General features: G+C 31.9%; 1 protein-coding gene across 1 annotated transcript in view; it reads right to left on the bottom strand.

Moving 5' to 3' along the window:
• Positions 1–16,409, bottom strand: part of Snrk (SNF related kinase) — a 480,315-nt gene extending 463,906 nt beyond the window's left edge. The window contains exons 1-2 of the mRNA XM_068372811.1: positions 16,183–16,409; positions 8,623–8,657 (exon numbers count right to left, since the gene is read on the bottom strand). The gene's annotated coding sequence lies outside the window, so the exon portion shown is untranslated. The remainder of the gene's footprint in view (positions 1–8,622; positions 8,658–16,182) is intronic.
• Between the last annotated feature and the right edge of the window lie 7,413 nt (positions 16,410–23,822).

Raw genomic sequence — 23,822 nt, 5'->3', positions numbered from 1 at the left:
AATTTAAAACTCAAATAAGAGCTTTTAAACAGCAATACAAAACAAATAGAACTTTTTAACAGCCATAGAAAGCACATTAGCCATTGCAAAATGTTATCTGAAAATGATCGACGTCACATATGACAGTGAAATTACCAAACCACCAAGTGTTACCAATATGATGGATGCATGGCACGAGTTACCCTAATCTATAGTCTCCGGGGTACTAGTTTTACCTCATGCTCCAATGAATACACTAATTGAGGCGTTCACAATACTAAGGGTTTGCAGAGCTCAAAGAGCTAACTTATGTCGTTACTTCAATGTCTTCTAAAATCAATCTTCTTTTCACATTAAAAATGGTACTTGTATTTGCATAGACTTCAAAAGCTTTTCAAAAAAATTCCATACAAATATAAAAACACCCTACTGAAAGTCCCCCTACGATTAACTCCCTCTCTAGCCCCAAAGACTAACGCCAAAACTCAAAACCTAAGTAAAATCAGTAGATAACACACCCAGTCAATACCCAAACTTCACCCATACAGGAACTCCCCTAACCTTCTCATAAATCGCCAAGATATGAGTGTTTGAAAATTGCCAATTTTCAAACATGTTTTTTCTAGGGATTTTTCTATTTTTTTCCGTTCGGTCCCTAAGGACGCCTCAATTGCAAATCAAAATCCCTCTTTACAGACTTCTGTTAGGAATGACAGCTACTGTATTTTACTTAAGAGAAGAGATTAATATAATAAAAATCATGAAATCCAACCAAAAACTCTCATAATTACCTTTTTATTCACTACGAAAATCCGAGTTAGAACTCATTAACATCATGCCGGAAATGTTTGAACGACCGAGCCATTAAAGAATGTTAAAACACAATATTTATACAAACTTGTGTAAACAACATAATATATATATATATATATATATATATATATATATATATATATATATATATATATATATATATATATATATATATATATATAAATGGGCATACCTTCAAGGACACATGCAAAGAACATCATAATGGTCAACGTTATTATGCAAGACCTTCCCTGAATGAGTAAGTGAACAATAACATACACTTCTAAGGCAACCCATAGGGTCATCTCGATGACGCAATACAAAGCAGCACAAGATTACCACACAACAGGACTTGGGAATAAGGAAGGCTGATGTGGTCATCACCCTTTACTTGATGATAATATGCAACATTTATCCTTAGCACAATCCCCATAACCGGGTACTGGTCTGAATTTAAAAGACCTGGATCAAGTTAAAAGTATATATATATATATATATATATATATATATATATATATATATATATATATATATATATATATATATATATATATATATATATATACCAACCAACCAACCAATGCAGCCATTTCTAGTTTAATGCAGGACATATACCTCAGACATGTCAATTCATCTCTGGGGTCTGGCCAATTTTTATCACCACACTGGCCAGTGCGGATCGGTGAAGGAGGGAGATTTTCGTCTGATAGATCATGACAAACAAACCAACCTATTATGGGTAGCCCTGACTAGTACAGCTTTGCTGATCATGGCGATGCACAAACTCTTTCACCACGTTAAGATATCTCTACTCAAAAAGGATATATATATATATATATATATATATATATATATATATATATATATATATATATATATATATATATATATATATATATATCAAACAAGCTTAAAATACCTAATATCAAATTCGCTCTACCTAGAAATCCAAGACCCAAGGGAGAAATTTATTATTACCTACTGATTATGCACATATACGGTAGAGTCGGAATCAACTCTCATATCTTTTAATAGCCTATTAGTTATGGCAACAGCTACTACTTCGATTTCGGCTCGGCACAGGTTCGAATCCTTATCAAATTAATTCCCCGTTGGTTCTTTGATCCCGAGGCAGAATGAATTCTATATTAAGGGATATTTGTGGCTTAAATGAATTAATTAAAGTCACGAGTGTTAGCGGTATATTGTACAAATTTATATATATACATAAATATATATAAGTATATATATATATATATATATATATATATATATATATATATATATATATATATGTGTGTGTGTGTGTGTGTGTGAGTGTATTAATACAAATTATATATATATATATATATATATATATATATATATATATATATATATATATATATATATATATATATATATATACACGTGTTTGTGTATAATTAGGAGAGAGAGAGAGAGAGAGAGAGAGAGAGAGAGAGAGAGAGAGAGAGAGAGAGAGAGAGAGAGAGAGAGAGAGAGAGAGTATAATGATATGAGAATTGACACAGCCCAAAGACGACTTTTATGACAAGAAGTCTATTGTGGGGGCAAGAAGAAGAGCTGGTGTCCCCGTCAATAAGGCGCCGAAAAGCGAGTGAGGGCAGCTCGAACGCGGGAGAATTACTCAATAGCAATTGGTATGGAAGGAAAGGTGATCGTGAGTTTACAACTGAAGTTGGTGCATCATAGGACATAGTGTCCTAATCACTGATGAACTGCTTGTCAACGTCTTTTTTTTTTTACTGAACAAGCATTAAATTAAAGCTTTCTTTTATAAAATTCATTTTCAAATATTTAGTATGTATATAATGGTAATTATAATGTCATTTTGTCTATGTTAACAAAAATTACATAGGCTAATTAATATACTGTATTAGAAAAGGTTGAAAACCACCTCAGTACCTTAATTTCTCTCACTTCTATGAGCAATTTGTAATTACATAATTACAATAATAGTAACGTTATTGCAGAAAATACAGACCGAACAATTGACATCTAAAGTGAAATGAAAAAAAAAATTAAAAAAGGCGTTTGCCAACAATACTGATCTAAAGAGTTAAAGGAGGGCGAATCTGCGGCCAATGGCAACTGGCCATTTATCTTGAATTGATCAAGAGGAGTACGACTCACGGCACTTGACTCATTGCAATTGCCGACACAGTATTCCCCAAACGTTCCCGTAGTACCAGTTGTCATTCAACCATCTCCTTTGACTATCGCAAGGTCAAATGAGCCGCTAAGTCTGTGTTGCCTGAGTGGCAGTCGCAGGCCAAGTCTCCAATTACTCACATACAATTGATAGGAAAGTGTAGATTGAAAGTGATTATCATTATTATTATTATTATTATTATTATTATTATTATTATTATTAGTAGTAGTAGTAGTAGTAGTAGTAGTAGTAGTAGTATTTTAACTAGCTAAGCTACAACCCTAGTTGGAAAAGCAAAATGCTATAAGCCCAAGGGCTCCAACGGAAAAATAGCCCAGTGAGGAATGGAAATAATGAAATAAATAAACGATATGAGAAATAATGAACAATTACAAATAAAATATCTTAAAAACAATAACAACATCAAAACAGATATGTTACATATAAACTATAAAAATAATAATGTCAGCCTGTTCAACATAAAAATTTTGCTGCAAGTTTGAACTTTTGAAGTTTTACTGATTCAACTTCTAGAATACTGTGTAGTATTGAGCCTGATGATGGAGAAGGCCTGAGTGTAAGAAATTACTACAAAATACGGAAACACTATCCAAATCATGGCTAAGCAAATTATTAAAAGCGCTTCCTCAGAACAGAAAGGTCTCCAAATATATTAAAATATATATTTTATACAATTGAAGAATAGATAGTCAGGATCGGTTTCTGAAAAGCTTACATTCAACCAACTTAGTTGCATTTCGTTCCAGGACATTATCACTGGAAAGTTGAATGCAAATCCAAAGACTTACTAACAATATTTTTTTATTTTCTTTGCTGTTTAATTCAACAACCTTAATCAACACCGTTCACTACTCAGATAGGATCGAAGAAAATACTAGCATTATCTTCTATCAGGGCCAAACCGCAAATAGTACATATTTTTCCCTATTGGAGCCATTGGGCTTATAGCATCAGGGTTGTAGCTTGGCTAGTAATAATAATAATAATAATAATAATAATAATAATAATAATAATAATAATAATAATAATAATAACAATAATATAAAAAAAGGTTAAGATGGCAGAAAGGTCCACTTCAAAAACTACTCTTTGCAATCTAGACTTTCACAAGACACACAAAAATGACGTCGCAATATAAGGAAAGAGCAAAATCATTATTTAGAGATGGACAGTTCAGAAAGCAATGCATTCAAGATGACTTAGAAGATGCATATTTTACACACATCTTGCTACATAAAGTACACTAAAATTAATGGCCTTTTCAAAAGCAAGCCACAAACAATAATAGAATAAATAGGTCTTATCGGCTTCAACTACTCGAAGGATATGACTGGATTATGTTACTTATCTTTTAATACTTAATCATTTTGGCATAACAAAATAAACACTATGCAACTCCATTCGGCTTAAAAAAAAAAAAAAAAAAAAAAAAAAAAAAAAAAAAAAAAAAAAAAACATTCTGCATAATTTCATCAACTTATATATTACTGTACAGAGTTCTAGATGTAACAGAGATGGTAAAATAGACTTTACTTCATCCGACCCAACCCTATTAAATAAGCAGATGCAAGAATATAAATAGAAATATCTAATCCTACTTACTTAGAATATAGAACAATTATACGAGATCATTTTGAACATGAAGTGACAAAACAAAAATAACTGTGACAGAGATTTGCGGAGACAACAGACGAGAATACTGTACTTCCTACCTTTGACCTAATACCATAGCATTGGAAAACAGTTATGTATTTTGCACATGAAAACATAAATGTAAAATTTCTAACTTTATTGTGTAAAACAAAATATAATATGTAAAGAATTCAATATCAACAAAATAATTATGGGGATGAAAAGGTAAATACTGTAACTAATTACGTGAATCCATACATATTTTTCCAAAAAAAAAAAAAAAAAAAAATATATATATATATATATATATATATATATATATATATATATATATATATATATATTTATATATATATATATATATATATATATATATATATATATATATATATATATATATATATATACTATGTCAGATGAAAAAAAAATTATCATACAGCCTATAGTTATCTACTGTACATCTTAGAACCAAACCTACTGTGAACTTCAAACATCGTGACAGGTAAAAATGGATGTTCAAAATGACATTTGAGAGTCAAGTAAAATACCTGTCATTTTAAACTGACGAGAGACGATAAAGAGAGACAGATCCATTTTATCATAGCCATCCATTTGTTAGCCGAAAAAATACTGCTTTATAAATCCTAGCACGCTTTATCCGGTTACAAGAGTTTAACAATTTCAATAAACCCTTTCACGCCCCTATTTCTCATGGTACAGTTGGACACAGGAATTCCCAGTACACCTTGCTCCGAAGAAGTGCACCTAGCCACACCCTTAATGCAAGGCGAGTCCTTTATTAGTCCCACCCATCACTTCTTCAATCTCTTCCTACACTATCTGTTTGGTTACTAGCAGAGAAGTAAAGGCATGACACGGTACAGGTTTAAAACATAAAACATTCACAACTCATCTTACCAAAGAAATCGATAGATATTTATGATGAATTTCACAACTATCGAAGAGATTAGGTTACTACATGGTAAACATTCCATTACCTTTTTTTAAAGTATTAAGTAAATGTACTTTGATATTAATATCAGAAATCCAAACAAACTCCAGAACAAACGTCTCCTAAAGTTTACTGGGCAACTCTTTCATACATTTCTTATATGTTCCTTAATAACTTTGGAAAAATGCCAAACTTTTAATAAAAACTATTCCAAACTAACCAGAAAGAAATTGTTCTTACTGAAAAGATTCTACGATAATTTCCTATACACCATCCTTTAAGAATTACTTTTCCTTCCTGTTCTTTTTTTTTTTCAAGTTTGGGCTAATAAAAATTTAACATAAGATAAAAAATACAAACTGGAACATAATTCAAATGATTTTTTTTAGATATAAGCCATAAGAATGTAAATCATTTTCCTCTGGTGCTTAAAAAGTTTATGTTTATAAAACGCTCTTAAGGTTTCATACTCAGCCAAAAATTATTCATCAAAGCAGCCTGGGATATCTATTAAAAGGTGAAAACCCACAAAAAAAATCCAAAATCGCATTTCCGTTCATAATACGAAAATAAAATCAAGTAATCTGGAAAAATTACTTTGTCATTTAGATGAATGGAAACTTTATATCATATATATATATATATATATATATATATATATATATATATATATATATATATATATATATATATATATATATATATACACCTAATATAAATAAAAAGTTGCATAACCTTAAATTTCGGGCTAGTATGATTCGAAAATAATTGTAATAACTGACGTCAGGGTAACAATAAATTACCAAGGATAAAGAAGATTTCTTCAAAGCCTCAAAATAATTCTTCAAAGATAAAAACCTTAGAGAGAAAACATTCATCATAAATTTTATCTACGTACTAATATGAAAACTTGCCTAAAATAAATTTGATGCGAAAAAATACTTTGCCTTTATTTGGACTGCAACCATCATTAATAATACAATTAACTGTATCAGGTTAAGAAGACCACTCGATGGGCCACGTTGCATCCTATGAAGATACACAAATAGATTATCAAGACTGTATAATAAATCACATGAACACTCTAAGCTAAATAAATAAAAAAGGTAACAGTAGATCTATTCAATCACAACACTCATATGAAGAAAAAACTAACTAAATTAGATATGAACAAAGGGAATGAAAAATACGAACTCTTGCAAGCCATCTTTATCACACAGAGCCCCTAAAATCTCCTTTATCTACCCTTACTCGCTGGTTTATCATAATCATCATTCATCGTCAACAACCAAAGCAGAGAGAGAGAGAGAGAGAGAGAGAGAGAGAGAGAGAGAGAGAGAGAGAAAGGAGTGGTGAGCAGCCGCAGCACCAACAACACAACTTTAAAGACTCCGGTCTCTCTCTCTCTCTCTCTCTCTCTCTCTCTCTCTCTCTCTCTCTCTCTCTCTCTCTCATACACAGACTAATTAATTAGTTTGGACCTGTATACAACATAAACAGATTAAAAATAAATTAATGTAAATCTAACAATATATGTATAACTAAAGTGAACCCACCGTGCCGGTTGATCAGTAAATACTATAGCAAGGCAGACAGATATAAAGCATGGCAAAGCACAATCTCTCTCTCTCTCTCTCTCTCTCTCTCTCTCTCTCTCTCTCTCTCTCTCTCTCTCTCTCTCTCTCTCTCTCTCTCTCTCAAGATTATAATAAAGTAAACTTGTCGAAATACACATTCACAAGCCTAGGGTATTAATGAGTGATATCCTGTGTGCTTGGCAACAAGCAAGCAACCCTAATTCAGGCACAAATGAATGAAAGGAAAGAAAGCTTTGCATCGAGACCATCGAAGCATCCGGTGTGGCTATACTGTAAGGCAGCCCTACCGAGCCATTCTGACAGATGTAAAGGAAGTGAGATAATAGAAACCATTTTAAGCTAATATCAAGCTCTACCATCCCAGGTTAGGCACGGGGATTGGTGTTATCGTTACGGGTGAAGGGGGGGGGGGCTGATGGTAAGCTTGCACAGCCAATGGGAATTCGCTTTCTTGTTGCGATTGTGCGTTAGACTCATGATACAATTAGTACGAGGGTAAAGCATTTGATTACCCATAAAACGTTAGAAGCTATTCCTGTACCCATTGGAAATATGAAAAGAGTAAAGGAAACCTTCCATAGTCGAAGCAACCTCCTTTAACTCGTTACTGAGCAAGGGGAAGAAATATTAATTAAAAATCACGAGGGTGAATGTAAGAGAACTAGCAACAGAATGGGGAAGGGAAAAGGGTGCGGAAAGATAAGAATATAGCGGTAAATACACTTAATCTAATAATGAGGGAAAGTACGAAATAACGGCGACACACCCACAGTAAATACATGATAATACGTTAAATCACCTAATGAGGATACAAAATAAAATCGTGTAGTACTTCCACTAAAAGGGTTATGTTCGAAACATTACACATAAAAACGACACATATTGCCTTCAATGAAAATATATATATATATATATATATATATATATATATATATATATATATATATATATATATATATATATATATATATATATATAGTTTAATTTGTAACTATTAATGCTAAAAATCAAAATGTATCGTCTAATACATATGAAAGAAGTAGTAACTCTACTCTGTAGAGAACAAGTTTAAGCCTAATTATTATCCAAATGTGCTTCCAGAATTTAAAAAAATAACAATTAAGGAACAGTCACTCCTGCCTGTACCAACTTAAGGTGCAAATACTTTATAAAATCCATAAATCTGCTACAAATTATACATATATTTTAATCCAGTGACAATATTGTTTTCACAAACGTATGTAAGAATGTGACAGCATAAATTCTACGTAGTGTATTAATAAAGAAAAGTTGAAAAAGGCATAAAATAGCGTACAGTACCTCTTGTCTAGTGTTTCATCAAACTATGACTACCTTAACACTATTGATGCAAATGGTACAAGTGTAAGAACATGACTTGAAACAACAAATGATATTACCAAATATTACTCAAATATTTCTTTTCAATATCTTACCTTATATATTATTTCGCCGTAAGGCAAACATTGATCTGAAAGAAAAAACGTAAGAGGTATTATTATCAGATACAATGATAAGAAACATGTAACATTTTCTCAAAAAAAAAAATGGATTTAGGCCTATGCTTACCTAACAAGAAAGGTATTCAGAACATAGTACATTATATCTAATAACTGATCACTTAAAATACTACCACAACTTTATAATTCCGCTTTACTGATGACGAACAAACCGGCAACAAGACAAAACCCGAAATAAGCGCCCAACCCCAACACACACATACAAAAACAGTAAAAATTTATCTCTAGGCCTATGGGAGTGCTCTTCCAGAATCTGGTTCTTTGCCAGAGGACCTTGGGTGAATTTAGATTTGCATCCCACACTTTTGAATATTTGATGAGTTCCTTGTTTCCGTATAACTTCGTTAAAATAAGCTTCGTCATCCAATACACCAAACCTCGTTTTCAGGCTCAAGGAAATAAAGATATCTATCAGTAAATGCAAAGCTTTCTTTGATATCAATCATGTATTATTTGAGAATAACTTTTAACTAGTTATTCAGCACAAACATAAAAGTTGTCACATATTCTTCCTTATAATTAGGGTGATAAACCTGTATTTTTAAAATAATAACACTTCTCATGCAGTCAATGTTTTCCAGTACACGATAATTAATGATAGTCCACCCAGACGGCAAGGTAAGAAAAGAAGTCTGTCTCTGTTTACTCATCTGTTTACTCACTATATGAACACAAGCCCTGAATTATAGTAATTAAAATCATAACAATTGTCCGTAAAGTAAGTTTTTCCATCCCCATCCCACCTCATCTTTGTGTGGGAGAATATATGAAGACTAGGGCAGACTTTTCGGTGTACGTTTAGGGAAAGGAAAAATGAACAGTAGTCAGAGAGGGATCCAATGTAGTCCTACCTGGCCAGTCAAAGTACCCAATAACTCTACTGAGTCTCTGATGTCAGAAGATTTGTTTGACGTACTTCTAGAGTATGTATATATATATATATATATATATATATATATATATATATATATATATATATATATATATATATATATATATATATATATATATATATATATATATATATATATATATATATATATATATATATATATATATATATATATATATATATATATATAGGGATATTGGGTCTGAAGTCAGAAGAATTGTTTGACGTGCTTCTAGAAAAAAAAAAATATATATATATATATATATATATATATATATATATATATATATATATATATATATATATATATATATATATATATATATATATATATATATATATATATTCTAGAAGCACGTCAAACAATTCTTCTGACATCAGAGACCCAATAGAGTTATTGGGTCCTTTGACTAGCCAGGTAGTACTACATCGGATCCATCTCTTACTACGGTTCATTTTTCCTTTCCCTAAACATACACCGAAAAGTCTGCCCTACTCTTCATATATTCTCCCCTTTCCTCCTACACCTAACAAAGCTAATTGTTCAGTGGCTACTGTACCTCAACCTTTGTAATGGGAGAAGAGATTCTTTAGTTATGGTAAGCAGCTCTTCTAAGACACCCCGTTATCAAAACATTGTTGTCTACTCTTGGGTAGTGCCATGGCCTCTGTACCTTGGTCTTCCACTGTCCTTGGTTAGAGTTCACGCACTTGAGGGTACACTCGGGCACACTATTTTATCTGTTAACTTATTTACTTTCCTCACCAGGCTATTTTCTCTGATGTAGCCATTGGGCTTATGGCATAGGCCTACTGTTTTTTTTTAAATGTGGTTGTAGCTTAGCTAGTATATATATATATATATATATATATATATATATATATATATATATATATATATATATATATATATATATATATATATATATATATAAGTTTTTTTCACCTAGCACCTTTTCCCAATTAAAAAGGGTTGTGCCAGTGGGTACTACATTTACAGTTGTCTGCAAGTATTTATGGGGTGGGATTGTTAGCGCCATTTACTGCCTCACAGATAATAACAGGGCTAATATACAGATGTATATACTGTACAGTCATCATCAGCCGTTGCTGGTACACTGCAGGACAAAGGCCTTGGATATGTCCTTCCACTCCTCTCTGTTTATAGTCTTTCTATGACAGTTTATACCCGCATATTTTCTTATATCGTCAATCCACCATCTTCTCTTTCTTCCCTTGCTTCATTTGCAATCTGTAGGGACGCATTCTGTTATTCTCTTTGTCTATTACCTATCATTCGCATTATATCTGGCAATGTTCATTTCTTTTTCTTACTTGTTAGTATATCCTCTACTTTAGTTTACTCTCATATTCATGTTGCTCTTTTTCTGTCTCTCAGTGTTATTCCCATCATTATTCTTTCCCTAGTTCTTTGAGTTGTAAGCAACTTTTATTCTAAGGTTTTAGTAAGGCTCCAAGTTTCTGATGCAGGTAGGACCATTTGATTAAATACTTTTCTTTTTAAAGAAAGTGGCATTTTACTTTTCAAAACCTCATTTTGTTTACCAAAAGCTTTCTATCCAAAGCTTATCCTTCTTTCAATTTTGGTCTCATGTCCTAGGGAAACACTTACTGTCTGCCCTCAGTACACAAATTCATTATCAATTTCTAAAGGTTCATCCATAACACTTATTTGTTGCCTTTGCATTTGCACTGAATATTATCTCAGTTTTACTCATATTAATTTTCAGTCCTACATTTTTGCTTTCTCTATTTAAGTTTCCTAACATCTTTTGCAATTCCTTCCATGATTCACTAAATTTATTCCCAATACTGTTAATTGCAACATTTTCCCAATCTAGATTCTTAAAATCTTCTAGGCAGGATATGAATAATTCCCTGTCTAACTATGCCTTGTTCCTTAGGGGATTTCCTTATTGCTGGAGTTTTGATAGAATCAAAAACTTTCTGTCTATAAATCCCATTTATATTGGTTCATCATACTGTATTCTCTTGATTTTTCCATTAGCTGGTTAATAACATGGATATGGTTAATTGTTGAATACCCACTTCTAAAATCTGCCTGCTCTCTTGGTTGATTACAGTCTAGCTGTCTTACTATTTAGGATACAGTACTTTAGTTGCTATGATTAGACTTATCCCTCCAAGCTATACCAAAGCGATATAATTCTTTAACGGTGGTCGAGTTTAAAGTGTAAAATCCAATACTGTTCTATATTGACATAGTTCTATATACAGGCAACACAACCCTTGTTAGAATTATCTGCTCTTATCTAACAATCATCAATCATTAGCAACAGGAACTTAGTGGGAACCAGGACCTAAGTGATGTAGTTCTTGTGCTCTGAGGCTCTTCTCTATCACCATTAGGACCTAACTGGAAGCCATCCTTAAATCTTGCATCTACTCATTAGTAAAAGAATGCAATTTTTTTTTTCACACAGCTATTTTCAGCTACCAACCTTAGCCTATATGACAGTACAGTACTGTTTTCTAAAAATACCGTTACATCACTTAATTATCAGAAAAAATAAGGTGAGTTTCTCAAAACTAAGTATTTCTTCCAACGGCTTTAGATCTTTCATCCAACCAAAGTTTAAGATATTTTTCTCCCACCTTGATCCTTTGAGCTCCTTGGCAAAATTGCAAAGAAACACAGAATTTCCTAACCATGATAATTATGATTTATGAACATCAAAACCTGCTTCTCCTTTCAATGAGAAACTTCTGCCATCATCTTCAAATATTTGAGTCTATTCACTTTGAGTTCCTTGTAAAGTTACAATACAGTACAGTATCTTGAGTAACTCAACATACATATAATAAAAAATAACACAAATTTAACAATTGAAAAAATTTAAATGATTAGAAAAATACATTACAGAAAAAAGTTATATAATCTATCTTTACAAGTAGATATATCCTGCTCGTTTATTCAAATTTTGCATGACATGCATACTGAAAACAAAACTCTCTTTCTTCCTCCGATCAATAATTTTGAAGTTGATTTATTATGCCTACTTCTATAAAAGTTGATCCGAGCGCATGACTGAAGTATAAATACCAGGTATTTCCATAATTTCTGGGTCTGAATACATTTTCAGATGAAAGGATGGAAATGAGTAAAAAGCTCCAAGCATCAACTTTTTAATGTTGAAAAGATTATTTGATCCTACCTGAATCTGACATGGTCCAGTAGTTTTGCTTCTTTTTATCTTTCTATTTTAGCAATTGGTATAAAATTTCAAGAATAACTAACTCTTATTTGTTTTTACCTTGTTACCTTGACCTATTTTTTTCTATATGACTCTATTTGCATAAAGAATGCATGCATATCACAACTACTAATCATCTGAGAATAATCATCAATTAAAATTACAAAATCATATGGATTCTTACTACAAAAAAGTATCTTCAGAACATTCAGCAAAGAAGTATTTAGAGTAGAATTTCTAAGGTGGAAAAATTTAAATAATTCCTGTGGCTTGGTTGAGAAAAAAAAAGAAAAAAAAAAAGAGAGAGAGAGAGAGAGAGAGAACATAGGGGTTAAACTAGATGAAACATCATTAAATGACATGCATCTAGGACATCCCAATTACCCAACTCAGAGCTTATGATGTGATATAAACATATCAGAATGTTGAAATAGAAAATAATTCTTGAATGAGCATCCCATTTTTATCTGAAAAAATAGTTTCATATTTACTTTCCAGATAGACTACAGCATAACCTATTCATGATAAATAAAATTCATATAATTGCATACAAACTTAAATAAATAGGCTACTATATTCTGTTTACCATAAAAAACAAGACCTGATTAAATATAACTAAATAAAACATATATAAATAACCCATTTATCAAATTTGATTTCTGGTGACTAAGCCTATCACTACAACGTAATGAACTAATTGATTACTAATGAAAAATAATTTTAAGTTCTGAAAAAAGGATAAATGCTGTACAATCTATGATACTCCAACTTCCAGCCAAACTACATGAACTATATATGGTATGGTCCTACTCGTTATCTTGTGATCTTGTGTTTTATTCATTTCTGACCATGACTATTGGGGGGCGAACCACCATTCATGAGTTTTCCTGCCCACCCCTTATAATAACAATTATGGGAGATCCCAGTAGGAAAAATGAGGTTTGGGTGGGGAAACATCCCATATCAAGGATCTGCTGCAATAACAATGGTCAAAAATTCCCAATAAACACTAAAGATAACCAGTTGGCAAAATATACGGTTCATGTACGGTATGTGGCGTGATATTAAAGTACAGTATCTTAATTCATATGTCACATCCCTCAAATAGTTTTTGCTATTAAAGTACAATATCTTAATTCATATGTCACACCCCTCAAATAGTTTTTGCTATTAAAGTACAGTATCTTAATTCATATGTCACATCCCTCAAATAGTTTTTGCTATTAAAGTACAGTATCTTAATTCATGTCACATCCCTCAAATAATTTTTGCTATTAAAGTACAGTATCTTAATTCATACTGTATGTCACATCCCTCAAATAGTTTTTGCTATTAAAGTACAGTATCATAATTCATATGTCACATCCCTCAAATAGTTTTTGCTATTGAACTACAGTATCTTAATTCATATGTCACATCCCTCAAATAGTTTTTGCTATTAAACTACAGTATCTTAATTCATATGTCACATCCCTCAAATAGTTTTTGCTATTGAACTACAGTATCTTAATTCATATGTCACATCCCTCAAATAGTTTTTGCTATTAAACTACAGTATCCTAATTCATTTGTCACATCCCTCAAATAGTTTTTGCTATTAAAGTACAGTAGGCCTATCTTAATTCATATGTCACATCCCTCAAATAGTTTTTGCTATTAAAGTACAGTATCTTAATTCATATGTCACATCCCTCAAATAGTTTTTGCTATTAAAGTACATTATCCTAATTTATTTGTCACATCCCTCAAATAGTTTTTGCTATTAAAGTACAGTAGGCCTATCTTAATTCATATGTCACATCCCTCAAATAGTTTTTGCTCTGCAGTGGCTCGCTTTGCTCGCAAATAAACCTTAACTATGTTCTGGCAAGCAGTACAACCATGTGTGTTATCATTTCAGTGATATATTTTACTTTCAGATGAGCAACAATAGCTAGCCTACATATTGAAAGGAGAGTGTTTTGAATATAATTACCACACCAGAAAAAATTACATCAAATTTCAATATAAATTGAATTCCTTCTGGGGAAAAAAGGACTGCTGTAAAACAACCTTCGGGAACTTATCAACAAATACTGGGAATCTCTAAATTGGTTAACAAAAAAAAAAAAAAAAAAAAAAAAAATAAGACTACATCATAAAAAAAAACAGAACAGGTGCCAAAAGTGAATGTAAACAACAACTGTACAGTAACCCACCACCAGTGTCCAAAAGTAAACAATGAACTGAGACAATGAATTGGTGATCACATTTTTGGCGATTGATACATAATTCATTATGCCTCAGCTTCCAATAGTCATTCTGAGAATATTATGTAACAAAATAGCCAGCATTCCTACATTTCTTATGGAAAATTTCAGTTTCTCTTGAAATTAAAATATGTAATAACCAACAAAACTAGTAGGCCTAGGCTATCAAGATAACTTGAACCTACTGCAATATCAATAAAATGAACTATTTCTACATATACACTATAGATCCTATGTTAATACAAGGTTGTCACATTTTCCTATGCCATTAGGTTGAATTATTAAAAAAAAATAGGCTAATACTTAATGAGCGTACCTAGGCCTATATCATAACCTATTTAAGAACAATAAAATTCAAATAATTGTACAGAAGCTTAACTATACATTGTACCTGACTTAGAAATAAAACTTGGACCTGATAAAAAACTATATAAAACAATAATTACATGCATGACCAAGTTACCAGTCTCGAGTTCGGGTGACTAGGCCTACCAGTACAATCTTGAGAGTTAACAAACAAAAACTGTCATCTAGAAACTGTTTAAAGTCTTAATTCATGAGTGTTTTCACTAAAAAATACGAATAACTTAATCGGAATGCAATGTCAATAAAAATACTTATTCCTGCATACACACCATAGATCTTACACTAAAATATAAAGTTGCCATATATATTCCTATGCAATCAGGTAAAATTACTAAAAAAATAGACTTAACATGAATACATATTATACACTAACCTAATAGCCTAACCATAGGTCAAGGCTATGATATGGTTACCTTGAAATCCAAAGAAGCATACACTAAACTAACCTATAACACCTGACTTTTTTTATTCTTATTTTAATGATAATCTTAATAAAGCTTTCTCAAGTAATCCACGATTAGCCCAATTTCAAAGGTACCGTAGACAATATAAATAAGCAAGCTACAAAATACTAGTCCTGAATTTACAATCAAAACTAACCTTAAAAAAACATTACAGCCCATTCATCTCTTTTATTGTTGTTTAACAGAGCAGTTTAAGTTAAATTTAATAATATATTTTCATATTATCCAACCAATATATCTAAATAACATAACTTTCAGCCGTAGCTTACCTGGTTGTGTTCGAATCGTTGACAGGTGAAGAGAGTAACGTCGGTGTACCTTGTTTTCACTGCATTTTATTAAAAATGCATACAAATAGGTCATATAAAAGCATGTCTTCGCTAATGCTATATCTACACTTCACTGTACGACTGAATTTTCACATCACTCACTAATAATTATCACTTAATTCATTAATACAGTCGAGATCTCTCTCTTAGTGTCTTCAGACTGTTGACATTTTGCAGAAACTGATGCTTTGCGCACCTGTTTTGGCGCAGATCTCGGATGTTTTTATTCAATATGTATAAAACTCTCGCCTATGACCGTTTTCTTTGTATCACACTCCAGACAATTCTATTTTATTTAAGCTGCATTTGTGCGTATATGCTATGTGATGACTGTATGACTTTATTTCATAAATAAAGAAAATTAAAACACTAATAAAAACTTTAATATATGTTTTTAAGTAAATCAAAAAGTTATTTATTATTTTATCTTAATAAAAAGCTAGATTTTATGAAAAATCTGTAACATAACCTGCCTGCCATAAAAATGGCCACAAAACTCAAATCTTTAAGGTACTTTGTTCCCTATCAAATATTAGAGGAGTTAAACAGAGCAAAATGGATAGTTAAGAAAACATAGAATAGTAGGTTATCAAGCTAGAATATGGTTTCGGGAAAAGTAAGAATATGATAAAGCTCCACTCATTACGTTAAAAGACAACGAATCATAACGGGAAAAGAGCAAAAGGAACATTTTAATTCCCCTATTACTTTTATATATATATATATATATATATATATATATATATATATATATATATATATATATATATATATATATATATATATATATATATATACATATATATATATATATATATATATATATATATATATATATATATATATATGTGTGTGTGTGTGTGTGTGTGTGTGTGTGTGTGTGTGTGTGTGTTTGTGTGTTTTATAAAAATATATTGTGGATATAGCATTAGGAAAAAATAGTACTACTGCACTATATCTAGAGGCCGATGCTACGAAAATGGGCGGAGAGAATTTCCGATTCACAAGAAAGGATAGACCAAAGCAGCTTGAATGATTGGACCATATAATCTATACTAAGATACAAATCAAGGATAAAACTTACAGAACGTCATAAAACACTCAGCATAAAACAGAGAACAGACTTTTATACATCGATTATACTGAAAGATTATGAAAAGCTTGGTTTGGGATGATGACCAAAATCAAGTGTTGTTTTCCTGGTCCTATCACGCAGGGGAACCCTGTGCCCTACATGACCTTCAAGATTTGTTTGTTGTATACATTCTTGTGTATTTAGAGAATCACACAGCATATTCCGTGTATTATCGAAGCACTTAGAAAACAAGAAAGCCTTCAGTTTATTCTTGGAAGCCTTGATATCTTCAATCTTTCGTATGTCCAGTGGGAGCTTGTTGTATAGTCGTAGGGTCGCATATTTGAAAGTCCTAGAACCTATAGTAGACATGCACTTGGCTCCAATAATTTGAAACCATCTGTAACTATTCTTGTGTTTACATGATTCGTTGGTTGCACGATGTGTAGCAGTTCTCTTAGATAGCTCGGACGTCCGAATCAGTTAATTTGCTGGGTTATTGTACTGTACACATCTTAAATTATATTCTAGCTTTAAAAGACAGTTAGTGTAACTAAATCATCATAAGAGTAATTCTTTTTCCTGGTGAGACACTTTATTTGTAATTTCTTAGGTTGCACTTTTGGTAGATTGTAGTGAGAGTTGCAGTTTCTGTCCTGGTAGTAACGCAGCTTAGACAAGTTTCTTTACAGAATATTCGTCCAGATACTTCTTTACAGAAGCAATTTTTCTTAGGTGATATCTAACAGTTCCTACTACATTATTTATTTTGGCACTGAAACAAATTACAGTCGTGATACCCATGGGTCATGACCTTTACTAGATATCGGGACCGAGTTATTATTAATATTCCTTTGGATATCACCTAAGTTTCTTGAGGTGTTTTTCTTTTTAACTATCATAAACTCAGTTTTATTTTCATTTAACTTTAGTTGTTTAACTGTCATCTATTCCCTAGTACTAGTAAGAACTTGGTTTAAAGTTTCAACAGTATCATCAATGTCATTTATGGAAAAGTAAAATTGTGTATCATCCGCAAATAGTTTAAACTTCACTTCATGCTTATGTGGTACTTTTGATAGACCCATAATGTAGATACAGAATAATATTAGACATAGAGGAAATAAATAAGACCAGGTGATAAGAGTCATGCAAGATGTCCGTCTTGGAGAATTTTTAAATTAATAGATAGATATTTTTTTGAGAAAATGTGGGCCTATTCATAAAGATTTAGCAGGAAAATTCTAGAAGAAAATATTTAATTATTTAATTAATGAAACTTCTATTTAGGATAACATCTCTTTATAGATGAAAAATGTAAGATTACATATTTCACTTAAAACTTGGTAATACTAATAGTTATTCATTGTATTTTATTTATTTCATAGGACTGAATATACCTCAAAGGAAAGCATTTATAATATATATATATATATATATATATATATATATATATATATATATATATATATATATATATATATATATATATATATATATATACACAGATATATATATATATATATATATATATATATATATATATATATATATATATATATATATATATATATATATATATACACAGACATATATATATATATATATATATATATATATATATATATATATATATATATATATATATATATATATATATATACACAGACATATATATATATATATATATATATATATATATATATATATATATATATGTCTGTGTATATATATATATAAATATATATAATTATGTGTGTAATATTGTTTTGTCACTAACACGTAACCTTACTTTTCAGATTCAAATGTCAAGCTACAAATAGTTCTTAGTATCAGATCCAATCTACCTTAGGAATAGCACACCTAAAGTGGAATTATATTTGATACGAACATCTACTCAGAAGGGGGTTCGAAATAAGCTGCTTCTGAATCAATACATGACTAGGAAGTTGCCTTACTCATTCGTCTATCAAGAGGAATATTAGTTGATTTCTACTATTGAGTGTACGTATCCAAACGTCTATAGGTAGTAGGTTGGCCAGGGCACCAGCCACCCGTTGACATGCTATCATTAGAGGGTTGTGGGGTCCTTTGACTGGTCAGACAGTACTACATTGGATCCTTCTCTTTAGTTACGGTCCTTTCCCTTTGGCTACACATACACCGAATAGTTTGGCCTATTCTTTACAGATTCTACTCTATCCTCATACACCTGACAACAATTCTTCTTCACCCAGGGGGTTAACTACTGCACTGCAATTGTTCAGTGGCTATTTTCCTCTTGGCAGGGGTAGAAGAGACTCTCTAGCTATGGTAATCAGCTCTTCTAGGAGAAGGACACTCCAAAATCAAACCATTGTTCTCTAGTCTTGGGTAGTACCATAGCCTCTGTACCATGGTCTTCCACTGTCTTGGGTTAGATTTCTCTTGCCTGAGGGTACACTCGGGCACACTATTCTATCCAATTTCACTTCCTCTTGTTTTGTTAAAGTATTTATAGTTTATATAGGAAATATCTATTTTAATGCTACTATTTTTAAAATCTTTAATTTTTCCTTGTTTCCTCTCCTCACTGGGCTATTTTCCCTGTTGGGGCCCCTGGGCTTGTAGCATCTCGCTTTTCCAGCTAGGGTTGTAGCTTCGCAAATAATAATAATAATAATAATAATAATAATAATAATAATAATAATAATACATGAGTAGTACGTGCATTTATACACACTTCGCAAATACTTCTTCACTTAAGCTTTTAACGGTAATAATCAATTATGTAAACTTTCCTATATCTTTCTATTTTTATTTAAAATCAATTACTTGATTTTGACATAAATGGCAAATGGCCAGGCATAAAAATGTAAAGTACAGTATTCAAATTACGAATTTTAGAGGGTTATAAAAGTGGCAGAGCGAGACGTAGTGACAGTACGGTATGTTTATAAATTTTTGTCCTGTCCTTCTCTCTAATAATACTAAAAGACATGACGGCTGCTGTGGAAGAGGACAGAGTAGACAGATTTATTTGGAAATATAATCGTCAAATGGTATCATCAGGCGGCCACGCCTTAGTGTTGTTAACATTTTCCTTTTTTCTCGTTGACAAGTGACATCGTGGAGAGGAGGTTCTTGGCAACGCGACCATTTTCTCCCCACTGTTGCTGAATGAGAATGTTGAATTTGTTGACTCTCTCTACTGCCTACTAATTGATTAGCTTGTTGGCGGCTCGTATCTACATACGAAAGATAATAGGTAATCACGGAATGTATCTATGTTGAGAAATTAAGACAGCATTTGCTATTACGAAATAACAGAAACTTGACTCTAAAAGGGATAATTCTAATCCTGATAAAAGCTTTTGGGAAAAAAATCCTTATTAGTTTTTGTGTCCATATGAATTTATACGTTATTCGGCCGTTTTTTTCTTCCCATGTGACGAAACAGAAATGTAGCGTATGTCATTAACAGGGGTGAATTCAGATAGGAGTTGACGAAGCATTTGAGAAGTGCTATTTGTTTCTTTTTCTTTTTATTCTGTAATGTAGGATAACTTGTGGTTGACCATAATAGATCTATCAATTGCTTGTAGTAGGTTAGGTGCTGAAGCTTCGTATGGAGTTAAACTGAGTCCTGATCCCAACTGATCGCGCCTCGCGCCACAAAATAAATTTGCGGGCACTTTATTAATTAATAGCTAAGTGCGCATCTTCTTAACTTATGCACAGTATTGAGCTTTTCCGTGTGGCCATAAACAACTGTCTTAATGAATATCTTAAGCTTTAATTTACTCCATTCTACCTTGAAATCAATTGGAATAATACATTGTTACCAGTTTTGGAAAACTACTGTGGTATTTTAATCCCTTCACTTATATTCATGACCCTAATTATGCATACCACCAGCTCTCTTCTAGGATTTTGCAACATACCCAGCCTTATATTTTTTTTTCCCAACTTCCCTAATTTTGGACATGGAAATTTCTGTTCTGTATTACTTTTTTTTACACAAGTCACAAACACCATCTATCTATTTTTCCCTGAAATTTTATATTGATATTAGGGTTGCCTATCCATATCCATTTCTCTAATATAAGACTGTGGTCCATTCCCATCCATGAATCTCATTCTTCAGCCACTCACGGTAAATGTATATTTGCCCATGCAGCCACCCGCCCTACACAGTAATTCAAAGGAATCAGAAACGGATGGAAAAGTAAGGTTATAAAGTAGGGGCAGAAGGGACGTTGTAAAGACAATTGAAAACAGATGACACTTCCCTTTCCTTGGTTCGGTATCGGGTCGTGCCCCCCAGGAACCTTTTACACGGTGCATTGTAAGCATTATCAAAGGGTATTTTCCTCAGGATGTGATTATTGGAATTAACTTTTGCCCTGTAGTGTATACAATAGTACCAATTGTACATATGCAATACTCTCTCGGTACCCCTTAAGGGTCTTTGCAGTGTTCTTTTGGTACCTAACCACACCCCTCTTTAGTCTCCACTTTGCCCCTGTTCCTGATTAGTTTCTCTCCTCTTACTATCCAATCTCTTGATTTTTACATCATGATGCAATACCAGGGTTTCATGATGTACCAATTAGTGTGCTAAAGGGTCTCCCTGGACCAAGCGCTGCGCCATATGCACTAAATTCATAAATCATTCCATCCAATTCATTTTTTTTCTACTGATAGAATAAACTTTGTCTGCCACCATAATGCATAGCTTAAAATAGATCAGAATATACCTCTTTGCCCTACTCTATCTAATTTTCAATATTTCCTCTTATTCCTGCTTAATCAAAATCACTGTATGTTTACCTTTCTTATTAATTACTTTTCCAGGTTCCAGTTTCCTCGTCGCTCTCCAACGCTAGATGGCGGGCACACTACTAGAAGAGCAGTTGCAACGCGCTGCAATCTAAAAAAAAGGTGTTGCCTTCGGTTATGACATACATAACTGGTGTTTTAAAAATACCACAATGAATAGGCTACCAAAAAAAGGAAAAAAAATAATGAAGTATTATAACAACTGATTTCATGGTAGAATTGAGTAAAATGAAATCAAAATAATATTCAAGGTTACAAGAAAAAGCTCAATTAAAATACTGAGTGTAACGCATAGACGCTGTGCACATATAAAATAATTAATAGAGGGCATAGAAACTTATTTTTTTTCTTTACGGGGGAATCAGGACAGCATAGCTTCCTTGGGTTTATCCTTAAATTATACAAGCTCTTCTAAGATATCGGTCAACTCCTTTAGTTGGCGATTCTGATTTCCTTATTTATATGCTATGACCTTACTTCTTAAACTTCCCAATTACCTACAACTAGAGTAGAGAAATGCTTTGTTGTATCATGTACCTCTCTACATAACTCACATAGTATATAAATTGTATTCCTGTTTCTATAGCTTTCTTTTAAACCTATCAAGTTTAACATTGGCTTCATTACAATTCACCAATGTAAATGCTTATCATCCAATTCAATACTGTTAAAAAAAAACACAACTTTTTTATACTAAATTCTATTTTATAATGCTCTAAACCTATCTCCGCTATTAATCCCAAGTATACATTCACAAGACAATTGGTTCTAGGTTTCTCATTGCTTACTCCACAATACCATGATTGTGGATACACTACAATATGTGTAGATGCGAAACAGTGCTTAGTCTGCAGTCTGTAGAAAGTTCATTATTATTAGTTACCTCCCACACTCAACATAGCTTGCTTACTTTTTTATTTAACTTCCATAGCCTGTATAATATATTTGGCAACTTTTTTGGTTGACGATGTCGATTTCCTTAATTCTATACTGTTGCTTCTAGTTTTTTTTTTTTTTTTTTTTTTTCATTTTACAGTTGAACAAATGACCCGTTGTATCATTTACTTGGTTGCATAACTTGACTTCCTTTAAAATATATTAGGTTAAATTTTATATTGATTACAATGACTGCTTCCTTAGCGTTAAGTTCACCTACAGTATTTAATCCCTTCTGGCCTTACCTTTTAAAAACCTCAACTATGTAATTTCTGCTTTATTTCTTCTAATTCCATTTGCCACTTTACTTATTTCTTTCTTGAGTTCTTGCTTTCTATAATTTCTTACCTCTTCAATTTCAATATCATACTCTTTGCATATTTGTAGTATCTAATCCAAGTATAGGGTTGGATCATAGTCTTTGTAACGGCGATTAAATAAAAGGAAAAAAAAAAAAAACTTTCATTTCAGTCCAACATAGTGTTGGGTCGTAGTCTTTGTAACGGCGACCCTGTCTGGGCTTTTCTTTGTTTAGATTTAACTTTTCCAATGTTTTCCAGTTCGATTAGTATTTATTTCTGGTTTTCCATATTTTATAGTCAATGCTTCTATATTTAAACATTTTTTTTTCATTTTCTATATGAAAGTAGCAGTTTTTCCATTGTCTTCTTTCTTTTCTGGGTATGGCCTTTTGGTTCAGGCGCAGGTTTCATGTGGATACTATGCTATGAAACGGCACATCATGTGA

This window comes from Palaemon carinicauda, chromosome 4 (assembly GCF_036898095.1).
Source record: "Palaemon carinicauda isolate YSFRI2023 chromosome 4, ASM3689809v2, whole genome shotgun sequence".
Taxonomy (NCBI): Eukaryota; Metazoa; Arthropoda; class Malacostraca; order Decapoda; family Palaemonidae; genus Palaemon; species Palaemon carinicauda.
This window is presented reverse-complemented; position numbering and strand designations above follow the sequence as displayed.